A 12,610-nucleotide genomic window follows, 5' to 3' on the forward strand; every position below is an offset into this window, starting at 1 on the left:
AGATTCCCACCTGTTAATAGAAGATTCTGGGAAGGGGGTGGAAATGCCTCTGGTAAATAACAAAGGTTTGAGTTATCCATTTCATCTTTGTTTGTTTATCACAGGCATTTCCACCCACTTCCCAGAATCCTGATTCATGTTGAGTTTTAACAGAAAACAAAATTCTGTAAAGCAATTTATCCTTCAACAAAAAATAAATTAAAACAAACAGGCAAACAAATGAAGGGGTAGTGTTTCATAGTGGGTGAGGCCATGGGTTCTGGAGTAAGAGACAGCTGGTGTGTGATTTATTAGGTATCTGACTGTGGATCATTCACCTAACCTCTCTGATCTGAAGCTTAATTATCTCTATGGATCCCAATAGCAACTTCATAAGATTGTCAGAAGGATTAAGCCTGAGAAAATCTCTGGAATACATAATCCAGACTATGATAGATATTATCCATGGTTAAATAGGAACATTTGTGATTAGTTACATGTATGTGTGCATCTCTGTGCATATGTAGCCTCTGCCTTATGACTAACAGTGTGTGAATAGTCTAGGGCATCTTTCATTCCTTAACCATGACTTGGTTTGCTTCTCTGCCTGGTTATCCCCTCATTTACCTAAAACATAGGTACCTAAGTCCCACTTTTAAAAAAGTGACTTTTCTGATTGGATATCAGAAGATTTTCTCCAATAGGCAAAAAAGTCACTGCATGCGTTCTCCCTGACTTCAGCAAAATGAGTATTTGGAGGGATCAGAACCCCACCCACAGCCTTGATAGTTCCAGACATATCAAGGGGTATCAGAGAAGTCACCTGAAAGCTGAGGCATGAGCTTACCATCAGGTGATAAGTGTCTGATTCATGATCCCTAATGCTTGAGGGGAAAAAAAAAAAAAAAAGAGGCAGAAAAACATAGCACAGAGAGGCTAACTCTGTTCTCAGCTGTTACTCAGCTGCTAAACTATCACCTGGATGCAAACTTAGGTCTGTCTGGCTCAACACCCATGCTTCCTCCAAGATAATATCTTGCTGACTCCTAGTGCATGGTTTTTGAACTGTTTCAGTCTTTCCTCTTTCTCCCTCTACACACGCTATTTTTCCACCTGATTGTTCCCACTTTAGCAAACTTCTGCTTCTGTTAAGATATGAAAAAACATTACCTCAATGAACTCTTCCACAAACTCTAAGACAGAACTAAGCACTTCTTCAATTTGAAAGCACCTTTTCTTAAATCCATATTAAAGCGTATAACACAGTGTTCGTGGCTATATTCCCAGTACTACCTGGAACAATGCCTAGCATATAATACATGGTCAATATATATTTGTTGAATAAATGAATTGCATTTTAATGATTTATATACAGCCTCTCTCTCTTCATTGACACTCAACTTCTTAAGAATAGTGTAACACCCATTTGCTAAAAATGCTGAACTAGTTACTGTGAAATCCTGAAACAGTATTAATATATTTTCTGTGCCCATTCTCAGATATTGACAAGCCCAGTGCAATTTAATAGCAACACTTCAATTTAATTATATTATTCAGTTTAAGTCTTCTCCACTTCCTGCCACAAACCTTGGCAAGATCCAGACCTCAAAAATTGAAAGTGATAAGTGAACATGTTCTGAGAATCAATATTTTACCTTACTCCCATGTTACTAATCATGTCTTCTCATGGGTTAGTTTCAGTTGACAGAGAATTAGAGGGACAAGGGTTAAAAACCTTATTGCTTTGGTGTGGTTGTAATCTGGATTTGATGTCCTCAAAAGAGTGGATGCCCAGATGCTGGTTTTTTTCTCTTAAAGGAAATTTTGTGGGCTATTTTGTGATACTGCATGGATGCCTTAGTTTAGTCTGCTATAACAAAGTACCATTAATGGGTAACTTAAAAGAAAACATTTAACTTTGACAGTTCTGGAGGCTAGGAAATTCAAGATCAAGGGATCATAGATTCAGGGTCTGGTAACAACTCACTTCCTGGTTCATACATGGCCCTCTCCTCACTGTGTCCTTGCTGGCAGAAACACCATGAGAGAACAGTCTAAGGTCACTTCATAAGGGCACTGATCACGTTCATGAGGACTCCACCATCGTGACCTAATTACCTGTCATCCAAAGGTCCCACTCCCCCACTTTGGGGGTTAGAATGTCAACATATAAATTTGGGGAGGACACAAGTATTTAGTCACTGCACTGAAATGTTTTTGCAACATTTCATATATTTTAGTACACTTTCTAGCTTACCACCTATCAGCTCACTTCTCAGAGATTTTCTGGCAGTACACTGACCTCTCATAGAGAAGATACGCACAGATTTTCAGTAATCCTTTCCAAAGAAATTGTCATTATTAATCTTTTTCATCTATTTGTCTATTTTAATAATAAGGATGGGTGGCAAATGCTTATCAATTATTTTTGACCACAATTCCAAGATTTACACTTCCCATTTTTTTCCTGTTTGTTTCAAAATTTACCAACTGGCATGTTGAAAAGACCCCATACACATTAAATGATTAATAAATGGATAAATTGATATATAGATGGGGAAGGAAAATATATAACCAAAAGATTATATGTTTATACAGAAATATAAATATTCTGTATATAAATCCTTCTGACAGAAAGGGGTTGAAGAAAGGGGGCAGTCGGGAATAAGATTGATGCTACTGAGGAAAGTCATAACTATCCATCCTTAGTTCTCATACACACAGGCTCAGATTCGCAGTGCATGTAAAGAGTCTATTCTCCAAGTGGACAGAAAAGAAGAATGCAGGACTCCAATCTCAGTCTAATGACTTTGAATCTATGTATGAGATTCTTAGTTGAATGGAGGGAAAAAGCTCAAAACTCCAGATGTTGTTAATTAAAGAACAGTTGGCTTACCATATTAGTTTCAGGTGTGTAGATAGTGATTCAATATTTTCATACAATGTTTACATTTATTCATTTATTTATTTTTGGCTGTGCTCTGCCTCCATTGCTGTGAGTGAGGGCTACTGTCCTTGTGGTGCGTGGGCTTCTCCGGTGGCTTCTCTTGTTGAGGAGCAAGGACTCTAGAGTGCACAGGCTCAGTAATTGCGATGCATGGGCTTAGGTGCTCTAGGGCAACTACCAAGACCAATGATCGAACTTGTGTCTTCCGCATTGGCAGGCAGATTCTTAACCACGGCACCACCGGGGAAGTCCTTTTTATACATTATAAATTGATCACAATTGTCATGCTTTTTACCATCCCTCACTGTACAAGGTTACAAATTTATCAACTATATTCCTTAAGCTATACATCACATCTCAGTGACTTATTTATTTTATAACTGGACATCTGTAGTGCTGAATTCCCTTCACCTGTTTTGTCTGCTGCCCCTCTGGCAACCACTAATTTGTTCTCCACATCTGTGAAGTCTGTTACTGTTTTCATGTTTTTTCCTTTGTTTTGCAGATTCCACATGTAAGTGAAATAATAAGGTATTTGTCTTTCCCTGTCTGACTTATTCCACTTGTATAATATGCTCTAGATCCATCAATATTGTTGCAGATAGCAAGATTACATTGTTTTATATGGATAAGTAATATTCTATGTGTGTATTACATATATGCATCATATATATAGTATATCTCATTTAAATTATATACAGAGTCCATCATGTGAAATGCCGGGCTTGATGAAGCACAAGGTGGCATCAAGAATACCAGGAGAAATATCACTAACCTCAGATACACGGATGACACCACCCTCATGGCAGAAAGCAAAGAACTAAAGAGCCATGAAAGTGAAAGAGGTGAGTGAAAAAGTTGGCTTAAAACTCAACATTCAAAAACCTAAGACATGGCATCTGGTCCCATTACTTCATGGCAAATAGATGGGGGAACAATGAAAACAGTGACAGACTTTATTCTTGGGGGCTCCAAAATTGCTGCAGATGGTGACTACAGCCATGAATTAAAAGATACTTACTCCTTGGAAGAAAAGTTACGACCAACGTAGACAGCATAATAAAAATCAGAGATATTACTCTACCAACAAAGGTCCATCTACTCCAAGCTCTGGTTTTTCCAGTAGTCACGTATGGATGTGAGAGTTGGACTATGCTGGGAAATCTGGTCAACCACTTGTAAAAGAATGAAACTAGACCACTTTCTAACACCATACACAAAAATAAACTCAAAATGGATTAAAGATCTAAACGTAAGACCAGAAACTATAAAACTCCTAGAGGAGAACATAGGCAAAACACTCTCCAACATATATCACAGCAGGATCCTCTATGACCCACCTCCCAGAATATTGGAAATAAAAGCAAAAATAAACAAATGGGACCTAATTAACCTTAAAAGCTTCTGCACATCAAAGGAAACTATTAGCAAGGTGAAAAGACAGCCTTCAGAATGGGAGAAAATAATAGCAAATGAAGCAACTGACAAACAACTCATCTCAAAAATATACAAGTAACTCCTACAGCTCAACTCCAGAAAAATAAACGACCCAATCAAAAAATGGGCGAAAGAACTAAATAGACATTTCTCCAAAGAAGACATACAGATGGCTAACAAACACATGAAAAGAGGCTCAACATCACTCATTATCAGAGAAATGCAAATCAAAACCACTATGAGGTACCATTTCACACCAGTCAGAATGGTTGCGATCCAAAAGTCTACAAATAATAAATGCTGGAGAGGGTGTGGAGAAAAGGGAACCCTCTTACACTGTTGGTGGGAATGCAAACTAGTACAGCCACTATGGAGAACAGTGTGGAGATTCCTTAAAAAACTGGAAATAGAACTGCCTTATGATCCAGCAATCCCACTGCTGGGCATACACACTGAGGAAACCAGAAGGGAAAGAGACACGTGTAGCCCAATGTTCATCGCAGCACTGTTTATAATAGCCAGGACATGGAAGCAACCTAGATGTCCATCAGCAGATGAATGGATAAGAAAGCCGTGGTACATATACACAATGGAGTATTACTCAGCCATTAAAAAGAATACATTTGAATCAGTTCTAATGAGGTGGATGAAACTGGAGCCTATTATACAGAGTGAAGTAAGCCAGAAGGAAAAACATAAATACAGTATACTAACGCATATATATGGAATTTAGAAAGATGGTAACAATAACCCAGTGTACGAGACAGCAAAAGAGACACTGATATGTATAGAACAGTCTTATGGACTCTGTGGGAGAGGGAGAGGGTGGGAAGATTTGGGAGAATGACATTGAAACATGTAAAATATCATGTAAGAAACGAGTTGCCAGTCCAGGTTCGATGCACGATACTGGATGCTTGGGGCTAGTGCACTGGGACGACCCAGAGGGATGGTATGGGGAGGGAGGAGGGAGGAGGGTTCAGGATGGGGAACACATGTATACCTGTGGCAGATTCATTTTGATATTTGGCAAAACTAATACAATTATGTAAAGTTTAAAAATAAAATAAAATTAGAAAAAAAAATAAAAAATTAAAAAAATTAAAAAAAGAAAGAAAGCTGTGTGCTGAATAATTGATGCTTTTGAACTGTTGTATTGAAGACACTTGAGAGTCCCCTGGACTGCAAGGAGATCAAAGCAATCAATCCTAAAGGAAATCAGTCCTGAATATTCACTGGAAGGACTGATGCTGAAGCTGAAGCTCCAATACTTTGGCTAGCTGATGAGAATAACTGACTTATTGAAAAAGACCCTGATGCTGGGAAAGACTGAAGGCAGGAAGAAAAGGGAATGGCTGAGGATGAGATGGTTGGATGGCATCACCAACTCAATGGATGTGAGTTTGAGCAAGCTCTGGGAGTTGGTGATGGACAGGGAAGTCTGATGGGCTGCAGTCCATGGGGTTGCAAAGAGTCAGACTCCACTGAGCAACTGAACTGAACTGATGGTATATCTTCTTTATCCAATCATGTAATGATAATCATTTAGGTTGCTTCCATAACTTGGCTATTGCAAATAACCGTACAATAAACAGAGGGGTGTACATATCTTTTCAAATTAGTGTTTTTGTTTTTCTCTGCTAAATATCCAGAATTGGAATTGCTGGATTGTAAGGTAGTTTTGTTTTTAATACTTGAGGAACTTCCATACTCTTCACCATAGTGACTATGCCAATTTATATTCTCACTCAGTTTACAATAGTGAATAAGGGTTCCTTTTGCTCTACATCCTTGCCCTCACTTGTTACTTCTTGACATTTGAATAATAGTAAATCTGACAGGTGTGATATGATATCTCAGTGTGTTTCTGAATTATAGCTCCCTGATGATTAGTGATGTTGAGCATCTTTTTTTGGGGGGTCTGATGGTCATCGGTATGTCAATTTAGGTCCTATACACAAGGACCCAAAGTTTTAGATTAGGCTGAAGTGAGTTTGGAAAAGGAAAATATTAAACCAGAATTCCAGAAAATTTCAGCTACATTGTGGGTTGAAATAACTATTTTTGGCTTAAGGTAATATTAAATTCTGATGTCATACATACTTTTATTTGCTGCTTATTTGTTGAGTTCCCTAGAATGCATTCTTAGCAAAACATTTGCCATTGCCATCTTTTGTTTTATTTAGAGGACATAAATGTTTCCTTTCCTTGGGCAAAAGCATGACAAGGTTCATGACGTTTCTGGCTCCCTCTTCAATAATAGCAGTCCTAGGATCACTTTAAGTAACACATTGTTAGCATTTTCAGTCTTAACCATTAATCAGAATGTCATATTTGATTTAGCATATTGTTTTTTCCTTCCACAAGCTGGGTCAGCTTTGGGCTCAAGTCCTCTAGTTGGGGAAGAAAAGGATATTATTTTCTCCTATGTCCTCTTAATTCTTTCTCTACTTTTTAACTGTTGATTTAATTTAAGGTTTGGGCAGAAGGGATGAAAACAGGTGAATAATTGATGCTTTTGAACTGTGGTGTTGAAGACACTTAAGAGTCCCCTGGACTGCAAGGAGATCAAAGCAATCTCCTTGCTAAGTGGTGTCCAACTCTTTGTGACCCCATAGACTGTAGCACACCAGGCTCCCTTATCCATCACTATTTCCAAAATTTGCTCAAATTCATGTCCATTGAGTCAGTGATGGGAGCTAACCATCTCATCTTTGGTTTTTATTTGACTGGTGGTGTGCAGTTCTTTTCTGAGGTAGATGATTAAATCTGGAGACCATGAATGGGTCTGGCTTGTGTTTTCTCTGATACAGAGGTTTCCATCAGCATTCCATTAACTGTTGACTTCCTACCTCTTGCAGTGGACTTAGCCCAAACAGATGTATGTGTATGGGACTAATGTGTTTTGCTCTGCTTCTATTCCACCCCTTTTCCTATCTCATGTCTCTTTCTACCCAGGTCTCACTTTTCTAGATGGTTTTACCAAGCAATGCCCAAGACAACCTCTTTTGAGCTATAGCCCATTATGAACACTCTTACTTACCTGTACCCCATCAACACTAAGGATTAATATTCACCTCAATTCAGGACATTCTTTTGGTTTTACATCCAAATAAATATTCTTTTTTCTTTTAACCTTCCATATTTCCTGGCTAAGAGGGAAACCCCACCCCAGAGTTGACTTCAGTTTTCCAAAGTGTGAGTCAGTCATCAGTCCCCAAACCCAGAAAGCAAATTTCAGTGTTACAATATCTGGAGGATCCTCTTGAAATCCACTTCTCACTTCACTAGGTTTGGAGCAAGAAAGAACAGATCCTGGTTCTTCTCTCAAAGAGGAGGTGGAAAGGCAAAGCCCTACAAGAGCTTCCTTCAAGAAAAGCTCATTTCCACACACACACCTTTTTTTTTTTCTCTCTCTCTCTTCAAATTCTGAATCCTATTGATATATACTTAATCTAGTTGGAAGATTCTGAGAGGTCTGAAACTGGTTTTCCCTAACTTCCTTTGAAAATCTGCTGCTGCTACTGCTGCTAAGTCACTTCAGTCGTGTCCGACTCTGTGTAACCTCATAGAGGGCAGCCCACCAGGCTCCCCCGTCCCTGGGATTCTCCAGGCAAGAACGCTGGAGTGGGTTTCCATTTCCTTCTCCAATGCAAGAAAGTGAAAAGTGAAAGTGAAGTCACTCAGTTGTGCCTGACTCTTAGCGACCCCGTGGACTGCAGCCTACCAGGCTCCTCCATCCATGGGATTTTTCAGGCAAGAAAAATGCCATTGCCTTCTCCTTTGAAAATCTACCCATGGAAAATTGGTCTTGGAAGTTTGAATCTATTTTATCTGGTAATTTTCCTGTTGTTGTCGTTCAGTTGCTAAGTCAGGTCCGACTCTTTGTGATCTCTTGGACTGCAGCATGCCAGGCACCTCTGTCCTCCACCACCTCCCTGAGTTTGCTCAAATTCATGTTCATTGAGTCAGTAATGTCATCTAACCATCTCATCCTCTGCTTCCCCTTCTCTTTCTGCTTTCAATCTTTCCTAGCATCAGGGTATTTCCCCAGTGAGTTGGTTCTTCACATCAGCTGGCCAAAGTATTGGAGCTTCAGCTTCAACATCAATTCTTCCAATGAATATTCAGAATTGATTTCCTTTAGAATGGACTGTTTTGGCCTCCTTGCAGTCCAAGGGACTCTTAAGAGATTTCCATCTCTTAAAGAATTTTTCACAGCTAGTTGTGATCCACACAGTCAAAAGCTTTAGTGTAGCCAATGAAATAGAAGTAGAATTTTCTATTTTCTAGAACTCCCTTACTTTCTCCATGATCCAACAAATGTTGGCAATTTGATCTCTGGATCCTCTGCCTCTTCAAAACTTCAGCTTGTAATTTAAGACATACTGTTGTACAAGTGGACACATAGATTCAAGATTCAACAGATTTAGACTGAACTTTCAGAGCTTACACTATATGTAAATTAGAAATGTTCTATGTTTGGAGAAGCAGCTACGCATTTACTATGTTCTTTATATTCACTTGCATTTAGTGTCTCTATTTTTTTTAACTGGCTTAATAATACCAGTTAATTCAGCTAATTCAAGTTAATTCAACTTGTAGTGATAAGATGAGGGGGAGGTATTAGATGCTCTGACTCTCTGGTAGGCAGTTTCTTTGCCTTTCTGGTTTCTTTGAGAATGCAAGAGCTAGCAGACCAGAAGCAGCTGTGTGGCTTTTCATCTGAGCAAAAATCTGAAACTACTGGATAAAAATTTCTCATTTTACTCCCTTCATAGAGTTTCAGTAAACTGAATTAGTCTATTTCATTACACGAAAATTCCCTCTGATGAGTAAAATAGCCACTAATGGATAAAACTATAAACAATTAGATAAAGCAAGTTACTGAAAATCTAACTATTCATCTGCTTCAACATCCAAGGGAAATGTGGCCAAAGGAAATAGTATCTGCTTCTTTCCCCTACTGCCCCAAGGTTTAGTTGTGAAAATCTGTATCAAATAACCATCTTTTCTTGACATTTAAAAAAAGATAATCTTAATATTTGTATAGAGAATAACTATGACAACAATACAAAAAGAAATTGGTGGGATTAACCCTGCCAAACATAAAGTATCTCAGAATATTGGTGTAATAAAAGCAAAGAACAATGTCATAGAGAAAAACTAACAGATAAAGGAATATTTTAAAATTGCAAGACACTTTTAAAAATAATTCAGCATAAGATAAACAGGTCTTTAACCCAGATGTCATAATCCAGTAGAAATTTAAATAATTATTTAGGATTATTTAATAAATAATGCTAGAACAATAGCTATTAATCTGAGGAAGTATACACACACATATGTAAAACATATGGGATGTATCTACCTACATATGTATATATACTTAATGTTTCACCAGACAGTAAATTCTGATTAAATCAAGACTTAAAGCTGAAAAAGTAAAGTAATACAATCTACTAGGATAGCATATACAAAAGAAAATCAAGTTACTAATACTGGAATTGAGATTGCCTTCATAAATACACCAAGAAAAGCAAAAGTCTTAAAAAATGATAAATAAGTTAACATTAAAATTTTTTCAGTAGTAAAATTATTAATACATACATTGTCATTAAGGATAATAATAACCAGGAAACATGCATAACAAATGATCAGATCAGACAAAACACCTATTTTAGATTATACCATGATGGTGTTGATTTAGTTGCTCAGTTATGTCCAACTCTTTGCAACCCTATGAACTGTAGCCTGCCAGGCTCCTCTGTCCATGGGATTTTCCAGGCAAGAATACTGGAGTGGGCTGCCGTTTCCTTCTCCAAGGGAACTTCCTGACCCAGAGATAGAACCTAGGTTTTGTGTTTTACAGGAGTCCCATGCATTGCAGGTGGATTCTTTACCCACTGAGCCACCAGGAAAGCCCCAGAGGTATACCAGGAAAGATCACAAATCAAGAAGAAAAAAACCCCAAACCCAAAAGAAAACTAGACATGAGATATAAAAATTTCAGCTTTCTAAAAAGAAAATCAAAATAACTCTAAATATATAAAAAGATGGTCAACCTCATGCCAATTAAAAGCAAATTAAAACAGTGAGATTTTTTTTTTATCATTGAGATGAACAAGAATAAAAACTAATGAATATATTCAGTGTTGGTAAGAGTATGGGGATAGACAGTCTTGTGCTATTGATGGATATGTTGGAAACATTTTGAAAAGCAATATGGTAATGCCTACCAAAATTGTAAATGTGAATCACCTTTGAATAAGTTTTTGGAGTTTAGACTAATTAACTACTTTTAGCAATTTAAGCTAGAGATATATTGGTGTTAAAGATGTTTATTTTTATATTGGTAATAACCATACTGGAGAAAAACATAAATGTTCTTCAATAAGTGGACCAGATTTAAATCCTGATATTCCTCCAATGGAATACTCTGAAGCAAATGGAATGGCAAAAGCACGTAACAGAATAAAAGATATGGAATAGGTCCAATTGTGTAAAAAAGAAAAAAAAAAAATCTCAGAGGAAAAAAAGCTAACACCATACTGGTAATGGTGACTTAGTCCAAAGATGGAGTTAAGGAAGAGAACAATTTACTTTTATTCTGTGCTTTTCTGTAGTTTCACTACTTTTTCCAAAAGGACATGTCACTATATAATACAAATCACAGAAAACAGGAAGAAACATATAGAAAGAAGGTTTAAATGCTTAGCTTTAAACATACCATTTATAATATGATGCTGTCTGATACAACCCACTCCAGTATTCTTGCCTGGAGAATCCCATGGGTAGAGGAGCCTGGCAGGCTACAGTCCATAGGGTCGCAAACAGTCAGACATGACTGGAGTGGCTTTGTATGCACTGTCTGATGCAATAGAATTTAAATTATGGAAGTCTGCTCCAAAAACCTTATCCCACAAAGAAATAAAGTGCCCAGTCAGCAGTTAGCAAATCTATTAACCAGGTCAAGATGAAACAACACCTTTTCATCTTTATTCAAAAAGGATTAGTTCTAAAGAGCAAAATTGTTTAAATCAACTTTGAAAATGGCAAGTCTTATTAAAGAAATTCACCCTAATTTTCAAGTTGGGAGGTCTATGCATGACTACTTGTAGACACTAATTGTTATGCTTTGTGACAGACTTTAACGATTATTGGTTCCACTATTTATCTTCCAAGGCTGCTGGGTATATTATGCAAAATAATAAATGTGAAAATGTTGTCAAAGGATACATTCGAGGTAATTATTATTATTCAAGTGTTGGCTTAAGGCACAAAAACATCATCATAAGTAATAACCATGACTTTTAACAATTGCAGCTATTAAAATAAAGAAATACTGCTTTTGGCCTCTCAAAACTGACAAAGCTTAAAAAAAGAGTAAAAAACTCGATAAATTCAGTGTTGTGGAGGAGTGGAATTGGTTATCTCTCTGGAAGGCAATGTGGAAATATGTGTTAACATGTTTTAAAATAAGCAGATCCATTGAACCAGTAATTTCCTAGGAATATATCTCAAGGAAATAATTCATAGGTATTTAATTCCAGTATAATTATAAGATAGCAATAAATTAGAAATGATCTAATAGCCAACAACAGGAGACTGGTTAAATAATTATGGTGTTTCAGGTAGTCATTAAACATAATTCTGAAGGAAATTTGAAAATATACATGGGATATTTTGAAATAAAATAATGTAGGCACAGTGTGATTTCATTTTGCTAAAATTTTGGTTTAAAGAGCAATGAAGTTGAGACAGGTGAAATAACTTACCGATGTTAACAATGCCACTAAAACAAAGACACGTGCAAAATGTCTATAATAAAGATCCTGTAACTCAGCATTTACAATGCGACAGGAAATTTGCATAAAACGTTTTATGTAGGTGTAATCAGATGGCGGGTGACACCAAAATCAATAGGAAGCATGACTGAGACATTGGGAGAGCTGGACCTCTCTCCTTCTTCATGTAGCCTCAGGGCCTCTTCTCTCCACCTGGATCTTAGATTCTTCCCTACGTCTCTCTAGAAGACTTTCTGGACTCCCTACATGACATTTTAGTATTCCCCAAAAGCACAAATGTGAAAGCTACTGGGACACCTTAAGGATTGGTCCCATCACTGGCATGATGTCATTTCTTACATGTTCTATGGATAAACTGAGTCATATGGGAGGGGACTAGCCAAGGGCATGAATCCAGGAGATGGCGTTCTTTGCAAGTCAGTCTTGGACAATAGCTACC

The 12,610-nt window shown here is 37.4% G+C and overlaps 1 protein-coding gene across 3 annotated transcripts in view; it reads right to left on the reverse strand.

Annotated features, from left to right (window-relative positions):
- The window catches only part of LRRC4C (leucine rich repeat containing 4C), a 1,485,185-nt gene that overhangs the window by 409,429 nt on the left and 1,063,146 nt on the right, over positions 1-12,610 (reverse strand). The window lies entirely within an intron of this gene.

Source organism: Bos grunniens, chromosome 15 (genome assembly GCF_055505025.1).
Source record: "Bos grunniens cultivar Pamir isolate PY7600 chromosome 15, Bosgru_T2T1.0, whole genome shotgun sequence".
NCBI lineage: Eukaryota > Metazoa > Chordata > Mammalia > Artiodactyla > Bovidae > Bos > Bos grunniens.